Below are 12,178 nucleotides of genomic sequence, written 5' to 3'. Positions count from 1 at the left end.
GTCTTTTGTAGCTTGACTGTGATTTAAGGGCACCAAATTCTGTAAATAATTTGCAATTTTCTTTTGAAATTATTGTGCTAATAATGCTAAACAAGAATATATGGAATTTATTTTATGCCTTGTTTCATCAAGCCTAATGTCTTTTGCAGCCTAATGTCTTTTGCAGTGACATCCTAGAAAGCTACTGTCACCTCCTCTCCATCCAGAAACCTAAGAGAACAAAATGATAGATCTGGGATTAGCAAGCAAAAACTATTGCATTAATTCCAGCATGTTAGAAACACAGTTTAATCCATGAGGCTTTGTTCATCATATATATATATTAAAAATATATATTAATATATATAAAACACTATTATTAATATGTATATTAATTTATATTAATATATAAATAAGAGCAGTAATATCAGCAAGATTGTCTGCCGAGAGAAGCAAAAGACTTAGTACCATAGCAAGCCAGAGATGCTGATAAAGGTTTAACAGTAAAAAATGAATGAAATGAGATTACATCTGATGCAAACCTACATGTGATCAACATATGTGTGGATGGGAAGTTTACCATAACTCCAACAGTTCCATCAGAAGCCAGTACCAGCATTTACATGATCTTCTTTTCTGAGGTTTCCTTGAAAGTTGTGGAGATGATGTGTATTCCCTGTCCTTTCAGGGTACAGTGGTAAACAAAACACTGTCTCCTTCCCTTTTCTTCCAGGAGTACAGTCAGCCTACCTCTAATCACAGCCTAAGAAAAGGTAAAAGGAAATTAACTTTCTAGTAATCAATAGAAAAATAAACGCATATGCTGGGATCCAGTTACAAAAATTAAAATAGCTGGTCCAAGAGCTTTCCAACTGAATATACTGAGGTGTGCTCTCTTTCTCTCCCTTGCATTTATTTTAACCTACTGTATATTCTTTCAACCAGGACCCAGTATTAGTTTATTTCTGGTGCTGTACTTCTTGCAGTGTCAATCCATTGCTTTGGTCATCACAGGAATATCAAAGAATGCCAGTGAATATAAATAACTGAGTGGCAGTTCTTGAAGTGACAGTGTTTACATGGCATCATTGTAGAAGTGCTTATATTTAGCAAAAAATCTTTTGACTCATAGAGTGTTTTTAAAACAGTAATAAATAGAAAAACCAAGAGGATTACCTATAAAGCAAAGAAGCCAACAGCAGCCTGGGTTGAACCATCAACAGGAGCACATGCAGCCCATGGAAAAAATAATTACCCTGTTCTGCTCAGTGCTTACTAGACCACATTTGGAACGGCATCCAATTTTGGGGCCTCCAATACAGAAAACATCAAGAAAGTGGAGCTAGGCTGGAGGAGAAGAGGAGAGACAAGGTGAGAAGGCAGCGGTTACCCAACTGGATAAAGCCCAGAGCAACGTGGCCTGATCGCAGAGCTGCCCCTGCTGTGAGCAGGAGGCCAGACCAGAGGTCTTCTGAGGGCCCTTCCAATCTGAATTAACCTGTATTTAGTGACAGAGACACTTCAGTTCCCTTCTGATTTCCATACTGCTACAGATTGTAAGAAACTTGGGACAAACAAATAGCATGTCAAACACTGTGGATAGGAATAAACAACTCTTTGAGAGATCCTGACCAAGAAAATATTCATGCTACATACTAAAAAACTCCTCACCAACAACCCCCAAAACAACAAGAAAACACAAACAATTGGATATTAATAATTTTTTTAAAAGTTATCTACTTTAAAGCATCGTATTGATTTTACCAACAAAACAAATGGAAGAAAATGAGACATAAGTGTTCACAGGAAGCAATTTTTGGAAGTGGTAAAAAGCCCTCCAACTAGAAATGTTAGGAGATGTATGGCACACCAGAGAACATCATTAACAAAGTGAAGAGAGGGAAAAGGAGCTATTTTACTTAAACATTACCTTTTTCTTACCTATATTTATAGATAATAATCTACTGCTGTTATTTTCTAGTTCTGCTTTTTAAAAAGGAAAATTACCTCCCAGTTCTTGACTTTTGGAAGAAACAGTATAATAGTTTTCTAAATGCTGATTCTTTCTGGTTCTTCTTGTATAATGTTTATGGATATATGCCAACAAAAGGAGCAAAATAGACAAAAAATGCACTTTTTGGTTTCTTATGTAAGTAAATTATTATTTAAGATACAAACCACACATTTTTTAAAAAGTTTTACTTCCTTCCTTCCTTCTTTCCTTCCTTCCTTCCTTGCTTCCTTCTTTCCTTCCTTCCTTCCCTATTTTAATCCTAAACCAAAATATAATTAGGGAAAAACATTTCCAGCTTTGACTGCTACTTCCCCTCTAAGAAAATAATTGTATTAAAAGACTGGTCTTTGGAAATAAACTGGATAACCTGAAGCACTGCATGTTTTCCTCTTACTGTAATACACAGGTACGGAAAGAAAAACTGTTTCGTTTATCATGAGACTAGACACTCCCTTAGAAGTGAAATGTCCAAATCTGCTGTCTTTTCATCCTGAAGAAGAAAGATGATCACAGCAAAATCAGTAATGCAATTGCCAGATTTGTTTTAGTTCTGGACAAGAACTGTCATGCATGATGGGTTATTGCAGCTCAGCTGGTATCTGGACTCTCGGAGCTACAAACAACGGTGCCATCAGACCCTGACTCTATTTGGGAAAGGCACTCAGGGCCACAACCAAACCCCTCCTAGAAACACCTCCGTGATGGTGTTAGAACTTGTCAATGTGATATGCTGAACCCAAATAATTTGCTACAGATATCTTTCTTTTAAGCTAAGAGCATTGACACAAGATTTTTAAGGTCACTGCAAAAGGCGATAGTGCTGCAAAATGCTATTGCCACAAGACATGTAAAAGGCCCCTGTAGTAAGAGAAAATAATGACCTGATGATGCAAAGAGCCAACAAGCATTTTTGGAGCTGGGGGAAGGAGTGCATTTATTTTGTTTTATATAACGCCAAAGATCATAGGGATATAGGCAGTCTTAATTTTACCCATCTGGAATCCTTGCACCCTGAACTATAAAGCCAGCCTTTTAAAGATTGTATATTTCAGTATTTTAATGCGTTGCGCTTTTCCCATCTGTTCCTTCGCCTAATTTGACGGCTTAGAGATCCACCCTACCCTTCCAAAACAATTTGTATTGAAAGCTAAGTTGTAGATTATCAAATGCATTTGCTGAACCCTCTCAGTTAAGAATAATGTAATTAAGCTGGACCACCTTCAGTGCTTTAATTTACAAGCATGTCAGGGCATATACTGCTTGATTCACACAAGTCAGCTGGATTTATCTTGAACTTTTGAATCACTGGTTAGCTGGAGTAATCATGAAAAACTCCAGGCTTGCAGGAAAGTTTTACCCTAGACAAAGCAATAGGAATCCAGTACTGATCCAACAAAGACATGGAATGCATACGTATGTGGAAGCCAATGCATTTAAAATGCACAGCATTTGCTCGGAAGAGAATTATATATCAATGCTGTTTCTCATAACAATCAGCCTTATTTTCGAAACTGCTAGTTGCTATTGTGATGTAGAGGCACTACATACATTTAAAAACTGGATCACTTTATTTTCAGAACCTTAATGTATTTTCAGCAGCTTAAATTTACAAGAACCACATTTGCAACTAGCCTGAGATGCGTACACGCATCTAGTTCAATATATGAATTTGTAATTGGCTCCATTTTCTTCAGGCATGGAAAGTGATTACAAATGCTGGTAAGACACTGAAAATAAAATACTTCTCTACAAAATTAGGAGAAAATGTCAATCATTGGATAAACTAATGATTGGCATTGATGTAAGGGATTATATGAGAGTTATTAATGTGAATTTCCAGATAAGCTGCAAACTTCTAGGCTACATTGAAGCACAAGTCTAGAAATGAACAGAAGGAGAAACGAGGGATAAAACCAGAGGAGGAGAGCAAGAAAATACAAACCCCAAAAGCTACCTTTCCTGCACAAAAATACTACTCTGTGTAGGTGTGTTACTTTATTACTTAATATATTTCTTACTTTTATGCATTTCATTGTGGCTCAAGCCCTGGTCATGGGCTTTTGTGTCTCCTGTAATTCAGGGCTTTTATTAAGTCCTTTTGTCTTTGTTTGAGAGGAATAGATTCTGACACCCTGAACTACAGATGGAGGAAAAAAGAATTTATCTGAAACAGTTATAGAAAAAGAGATATGATTTCTCTAAGATCTCTTGGGACTTTCATATTCATTATGGTTTTGTTTGGTTGGTTGGGTTTGTTTTTTTTTTTTTCTTATAATTTAAATAAAGTAGCCTTTATGAACAGATAGGGCTCCCTTATCCTAAGTGTTGTACAAGTAAAATAATAAATTTATGCTAGTGACTTCATAATCTAGAATTATTTAACAGTGGTTATTATGAGGCTCTTAAAATGAAACACTTTAATAGTAAATAAGAAGAGGAAGTAAGTAAATGTAAGACTGTCTCGAAGTTGAGCATCACAAATAACATTGACCTGAACATCAAAATAACTAACTGAAGAAAGAAAAATCCTGAAGAATTGCCTCTATGTAGACATGTAAATGTCTATTTTTGTGCATGTTTGTAAGCATATTGACAGGTATACTAAATATCTGGAGTTCTGCAAGTGCTAATCTAGGCTCAACTCTGTATTTCACTAAGCAAAGCTGAAAATATCAAGGAGAATAAATTCACAAATATTTCAACAAGGAGTCAGTGACAACAGCTAAGACTTCTAAACCTACCTGGTTTAGCTACGCATGCTGCCAGTGTATAAAGAGAAGAGACTACAGGACGAGTTCTTTAAAGAAGCAAGATGATTGTGTTTAAAAATGCAGACAGAACTAGGATTAAGTCTAACTAGGATTAAATCTCAGTGATGTCAAAGTAACATCTGACCTACAGAATGCCTTCCCAGCCTAGCCTTGGCCTTTGCCCATCCCCATTTCCCTGCCTGGCCATTCCCTCGCCGGGCCTGATCCTGACCCCCACACGCAGCCTGACATCCCAGCCGTTCTCAGCCTGTCCCCAGGGAGGTGCCCTATGCCCAGTGCCAGCACTGGGCTGCCCCCAGCTGCCCCCGGCTCCCTGGCTGCTCCCAGCCCCCAGGAAGCCGCCTGCCCTCAAGGTGCCCTGAAAAATTGTCAGTGAGTTAAACAGCATGGAAAAATGTTTCCTTGAAAAATGGCCCTTTTCCATGAGCTCTCTTAAACCTTAGCTAGGGAGAACAAGTAAAAGTGTCTTTCCATTAAATACCTTTGTGACAGTTCATATAACAAAAGCATACATTATCTTTTGTCCTTTTCTTTTCAATTTAGTTAATTACTCTTGTAGATTTTATCTGCTTACACACAGAGAGCAACGTTCAGACTTCTCAAATAACTCAGCAGGATAAATGATGTATTTTACTAGAGAAAAAGACTTTGACGAATGTCAGTCACATACCGAAAACCACTTCAAAAAGAATTCTGAAAACTCAAGATACAAATGCCATCATGGTTAGATACTTAACATTTTCCCATCACTCACAGACAAGCATTGTATAGGCAGCTCTACAGTGAAATAGACCATAATCCAAAGAATTATGTGCGTTCACTTTTAAGTAGATATATAGTCAGAGAAAAACAGGGAAAATTCACAAGTTTTATTATGCAAGTATTACTTCTAGTTTTCTGTTTTCTTGAAAAAGTTTTTTCTTTTACAAACTAAGCCTCGGATAAGGAGTTTGTTACAGCCTAAATATACATTCAAGTTTGTATGGTAGGATGTTACAGAGAGGTACCCCAATGGGATGCAGGGGAAAAGGCTGCACAGCAGAGCACACAGTCCCCTTTCCTAGCTCACCCAGAGCCCAGCCCAACAGGCTGTTCTAACTGGGCTCTCCAGTGCCTCTTGTCAGGCAAATGCTGTGGGAAGTCAACTCTGAGTAGTTATCAATAGGAAGAATTTGATATCCTGTAGGAGGTAAAAAGAGGAATGTGATTTCTAGGCGTGCAAGAGTAATAAAATAGTCTTATTAGGTTTAATATACAACAAGGAGTATAATTAATTTTCTTGGAGACGTCTTTAAACTCATTTTTCCTGTTTAAAATTGATACTTCAAAAATCCTACCTAGCACAGTCACCTGCAGATTCTACTTATTCAAAGGGAGAGGCAGTGCAGAGTGAAGATGTAGAGTTTTGTAACAGAAATATTAAGATTAGCATGAAAGAAGCTTGGATGGAAGCGTCTGTGCGCAAAAGAAGCACCAGAGCAAGGCTTAAAAGAATGGCTAGTATTGGTGAGGAAGACAAGAAATCCCAGGACAGTGGTCCCAGCAGTGAAGCAAAGGACAGTGGTGTTCACCACATCCCACAGGCCCGCACTCCAATAAGACCACCGCACTGGCAACTCACAGCAGAAGTCACTGCGTCCTAGCAGCACGACGACAACAAGGTTGCAGGATGATGACAACAAGGTTGCAGCATGCCACACATACCATTCCTTTTCCTGGTAGCCTAATAAGACAATGGACTTGACATCTTTTTCAAGCATATTCTAAAGTAAAACAGCTAATGGGCGGCAGCAGGTTACAAAGAGTCATTCTTGAAAGTCATGAAAAAGCAGTCACCAACAGTTGTCTCATTAACAATTGCCATCCTGAGGTACGCAAGAGCTCATGCTGCTTTTGCTATTTCCAAGGTTAGCCTTTGCACACTGAATCTTCAATCCATTGTTTTCTCTTCTGTTTTATACAGTCATCACAGGCAGCAGTATTTCCACAATGTAAGTGTAAAAAAGATGATGCGTGTCACCCTTAGCTGCATATCCTAACAGGCAACAGATCTGTGGTAGATATGTAGAGAAATAAAACCATTTCTTCTGAACTGACATAACCCTGCCACCTCTGAAATCACCAGAGAGCAAACATCATTTTGGATCTACTTTGCAGACTGAAATTCAATGAGGAATTAACAAAGAATTAACTGGCAACTCACTGCTCATGAAATTACTATTTTATATATTTATGTGGGAAACATTCAGCATAGTACAAGATGAAAAATATAAAGCAGTTACGGCAAGGAAGATGTTAATGAAAATGCAGTGTTTAAAGAATTTTAACAGAAACCAAAGAAGTCATATGTAAATTGTATTTCTGTAAAACAAACTCACCCAAGGACAAGGATTTAACCTGATTTAGTGTTGCTCAAGGATCCATCTGTTTTAATGTATTATTCTGTCACTCTAGATTGGTGGATTGATCACATCTTGAGTTGAGCTTTACTTGCCAGCGAGCACAAAGTAATCTGTCCAATTGGTTTCACTAGCATGTGGTTACCGAGCACTAACTAGATCTGATCGATATACCCTACAGTGTAACAGCTTCCGTGTTCATCTTGCTGTGGACTTCAGAAGCGACAAACCAGTGTCAGCACAGTTTAGCGGTGATGGCTGAAGTGGTGCACCATGCAAAGCGTGTCTAGTAAGAGTGGCTCAAATGACACAGCTTCCCCGTGATTTTACTCGTGAGCTCCCATGAGAGTTTGGGTCCAGCACAATGAAAATGCCTCTGTCAGCAGAGCCATGCAAGGAACTTGTTATTTGGGCACTGAGGTTTTGCAGGCCCAACTTTTTGTTATTATTACTTGTCTAAAAATATTTATTGTAAGCCCAGTTACTTATAGCGTATCACAAAGTTATAGTCAGAATCACACCAAAAAAAAAGCCCTATTACTAGAATGTATCACCATCATGTATTTCAGAACTGTATTTTGTGACAAATAAGACCTGAATGCTGGCTAACATGCTGCATTGTAAGACAGGTATGAAAAGGTGCTGCTAGTGAAAACGGGGAGAAGTAGCAAAACCAGACTGAGACAGTAAACAGTTACATAAGCTGCTTCTTGGCATTCATCCAAGGCATCCCAATCTAGATCTACTACAAGAACTGGACACTTATACAACAATTGTATCTTGAAATAGGCTTTGCTTTGCCTATGCTAGTCAGAGTCTTGAGGTGATTGCTATTTTGATTTACATAATGTGAGGGCAGGGAAGACAGCAGCTTTCCTGAAGATACTTTGAATCATAATAGAGCTACTGCTGAAGCACTAGTGGGCCTTGTTGCAAAAGTCTTTGCTGACCTACTAGAAACCTCTTCAATTAAGTGCAATTCCAAAGCTAAGTGTTTCATAGTGGCATATCTGGCTTGAGAAAGATTTTGTCAGGAATGCATCTTTATTTTCATGTTGTTTTTCCCCTTCAAGACTGGGAGAAACTGATTCTTCCAAAACACTAAGGCTTCATTGCTGTGGGAGAGTCTAACATGAAGACTCCTGTGCAACTTACTACACAAAGTACGGTGAAATCATAGGAGAGAAAAAAGGTGGGGGAAAAGTAAAAGCTTTCCAACATCCAAGATAAATCTACAGGCTAGTTGTAAAAAATATTAGTATTAAATTATAATACTAAATGCGATTTTCAAGTAGTGTCCATACCAGAGCGGGATATACAACATCTCACAGGTTTGGAGGGTGCTGATGAGTGTTCATTGGCCTCACACACACTTGACCGGTCAATGACACTGCTCCATTTAAAAGCTCCCTATGGAGAGCAATGAGTCCCTTTGGGGATAGCAATAGCATAGCTCAGCATTATCCCATTTTGTGTTTAGTCCCAAAGCTGGTTAGGTGTATCTACAATTCAGGGATTGAATCTCCCAAGACTGCCTTGTGAGACTGACAAGATGAGGAAATTTGAACCTGTGCTTGGGAAATACTTAAAGAAATCTCAGTTAAAAAACAATCCCCAAACCAACCAGTGTGCCTGTAAAAGACTTAAACAAGCTCTTCCGAAATAATATTTGTGGTTTTGGTTTTTAATATGATGAATTTAATTTTGATTATCATTCTGCCATGAGATTTCCAAATAATTTTTTTTCTTTCTAAGGTCTTTTCAAACCCAAATCACTACGGACCTCTCATCATCCTAGTATGATAAATAAGATGCATTTTTTTGCTAGTCAGTAAATTTCATCTCCCCTCACAAGAGCAGGGTAACACTTACATTGATGCAGCCAGACACACCAGAGTGGTTAGTGGCATCATAGTCAAGGAAACTGGATTTAATTTAAAAGAGATGGCAGCAATGCCAAGCACACAGAGGAGGATCAGCAACACTGGAGTCAATGAACTCCAGCTCTCTTACCGCTGCCAAGGCCCAGTGTGCCAGCAGCCCAGCCAGCCAACAGCAACAGCATCCCCATCTACTCAGACGCACATGCTCTTAAAATGATTACGTGACAATAAGCCACAAGGCAGCTGATGAACCCATGGAAGTAGCTACTGACTACTAATTGTGTTATCATCGCAAATGGTTTCTAGAACCAGTTATATTATTAACCACCAGAAATTTGAAAACATAGTTTAGGCAGAGCTTAATTAATTTTTGCTGCCTCCCTCCTCTCCTCAACTGATTTTTGTGGAAGCCTCTAGAGGCTTTTGAACTCTGCGCTGTGACAGATGAAACCACTTGTGCTCCCTGTTAGTTTTTGGTGATGCCTCCAGGAATGAGTGCAAATGTAAAATGCCCAGTTCAGCTGTAGCATATTGGATAACAAAACCAGTGCAATTACACAGCCTTTGTCCCTCTTCATCTCTGTGATAAGAAATGAAATTAAATCTTCCATACAATAAGCATTCTTTTATGTAGTACATTCCATTTCATGAACTAATCTAAAAAAATAAAAAAGGAAAACAACATAAGAATTCATACAAAACTGCTGATGGAGAAGAAGACTACCCACCAACACACCATCATCTATTGCATCTTATGTTCTCAAATAAAATATGCTGTATGGAAGTGATTGCCTTGGAAGTTATTGGCACATTTGAATGCAAACTACCAAACCATGAAAAACGAGGCATCCATTTGCTATAAAAATAAATTAGGAGGCAATGCTTTGCTGGCAAAGCCATTTGAGTACCACAGTTCATAACTATTCATGGTACCATTAACAGATGTCTTTGCTTGTACTGTGAGCAGCCTTATGATATTGTCATATTCAGCAGTACTTTATATATAAAGTGAGCACAAGCAACTTTGTTTTAGAATATAATAAAATCTTGCCTGATGTAGAGATCCTACGGGAAATTATACAATAATGTTACCTACATAACTAATTTTCTTCTTATGAAATCATGATTCCCACTACACTTTTAGAGCTATTCCAAGTATTGTTTAACATCACCATTTCCATGTTAATATCTCAATAAATCATGGAAATACAATACTTCATATGAAAAGTGAGTCGCGCCTTTGGGAACATAAGTTTTCCTTTCTAAATTAAAAGGGGAATAAAATTGATGCTGAGTGTACTGTATGTTGTTCAAGGGTAGTAAAAGTACCCAAGTGCTCCTAACAAAGCAAGGCTACATACAGTATGCAAACACACAACACATATTGCATAATATTGCTGAACTCTTTATGTCAGGAGAATTGGGGAGCTGGTTTAAAATACACCTTTAGAAGAAAAACTGAATGCACTGTTGCTTCAGAGATTACTCAGAACTAAAAGGAAATGGATAAGCAGAGTGAGCTTCCCACCATTAAAGCAGTTATGATATTAGTTGTTTTGAATATGGATTATTTTGCATCTGTACTGGAACAATTAAAGGCATGCCATAACTCTGATGCTTCTTAAAATTATTAAAATAATTTTGAAAAATCATATAAGTGGTAAATTCCCTTCCTGCCCTTCCGAAAATGCTAAATGTTCAGAAATCCCAGTACAGAGCAACAAAACACAAAAACCGGCACCTTTGCCATTCCACCTCCCTCCTTCCCCCCAGTTTGTAGCAATGAGCTTTATAATATATTCCTGTACTTTTGTGTTTTCTTCAAAACAGAAGCCTGGTAAAACAAACATACTGTACACAGACCTGAGAGCTAGGTAGTCTCATCCACACAAGTTGACTCATACTAGTTAAGACTAATGCATAACCAGAGGATCAGGCCCTGCAGTCAAATATTCTGGAGTTTATTCTGCATCCACTCTAGATTAAACAGATTCTATAATACAGAAACTGAGTTTGGTATGGTACTATTAAAAAGGTGAATGTTTCTTATTTAGGTACCTTCAACAACTCAACGCTTTCCGATCTGCCTAAGGACATCAGAGCTGAAGACAGCGTGTCCCCAGCAGCTTGCCTGTTCCAGGCTACAAGCACTGAGTTAATGTCTTGTATGTCAACCACCACACTGGTACACCAGTATCAGTACAGCTACTCCTATTTCTATGCCAACCCCATTTCTGTTTGCATCTGTGTACAACTTTTTTATTATTAAGATAAAGTCTTATGTAGGGGCTTAATTGTCACCACATTCAGACTCTCATTTTAACTCCCATTCACTGCATGCTAATTTGTAGTTCCAGCATAATTTCTACCCTTTCCCGGCAGTTCCTAATCAATGTACTATTCATCAGTGCTGTTTTCCAGCCAGAATTCACTTGGTGTAGGCTACAATTGAGTAGGTAAAGGAAAGAAGAGTCGTACATGAATTAAAAAAAACACATTTAAAAGTTGTGCAGATGATACCCATGCAATTTATTTAGTCTTTATTTCAGTTTTGTTTAAAATAGTTACCTGCCCTGTCTACTCTGCTGATCATCTCTGTGCTAAATTATACAAACCTACCCCAGCTACCTTGTTAAATGCTTTCAGTAGGACACCATTTTGCCCTTTCTGGTTTTGAAAAATAGCAGACAAACACCAATTAAAATGTTCCTGGTTTATGTTTGAGGGACAGAAAAATAATTAGAAATTTTTGCCATTTATATTTTATTCTTTTTTTTTGTATGCTTTCCAATAGGCTTTTTCTAAGCATTTGTCAAAAATAAAAGAGATTACCTTGATCCAGTGGTAGAACAATTCTCTATTTAGTTAAATTGCTTTCACTGAATATGAGAAAACCCCCAAAATATCTTTCCAAAGCAGAGATTTTTGATGAAACACTTTAGTTACGGACTTTTGATTGTTCACAAACACAATTGTTCTTTATTTTTTTCAATAACAACCAGAAGCCATAAGTAATAGCTATTATCTATTTCCACAGTAAGCAAAATGTTCAAACTAGTATGATAATTATGGCTAAATGTTAGAGCTGGGTGATTAATGATATGGACACGGAGAAAGAGCATGTCTTCAATA

This window comes from Caloenas nicobarica, chromosome 4, assembly GCF_036013445.1.
Source record: "Caloenas nicobarica isolate bCalNic1 chromosome 4, bCalNic1.hap1, whole genome shotgun sequence".
Taxonomy (NCBI): Eukaryota; Metazoa; Chordata; class Aves; order Columbiformes; family Columbidae; genus Caloenas; species Caloenas nicobarica.
Note: the sequence above shows the minus strand (reverse complement) of the source record.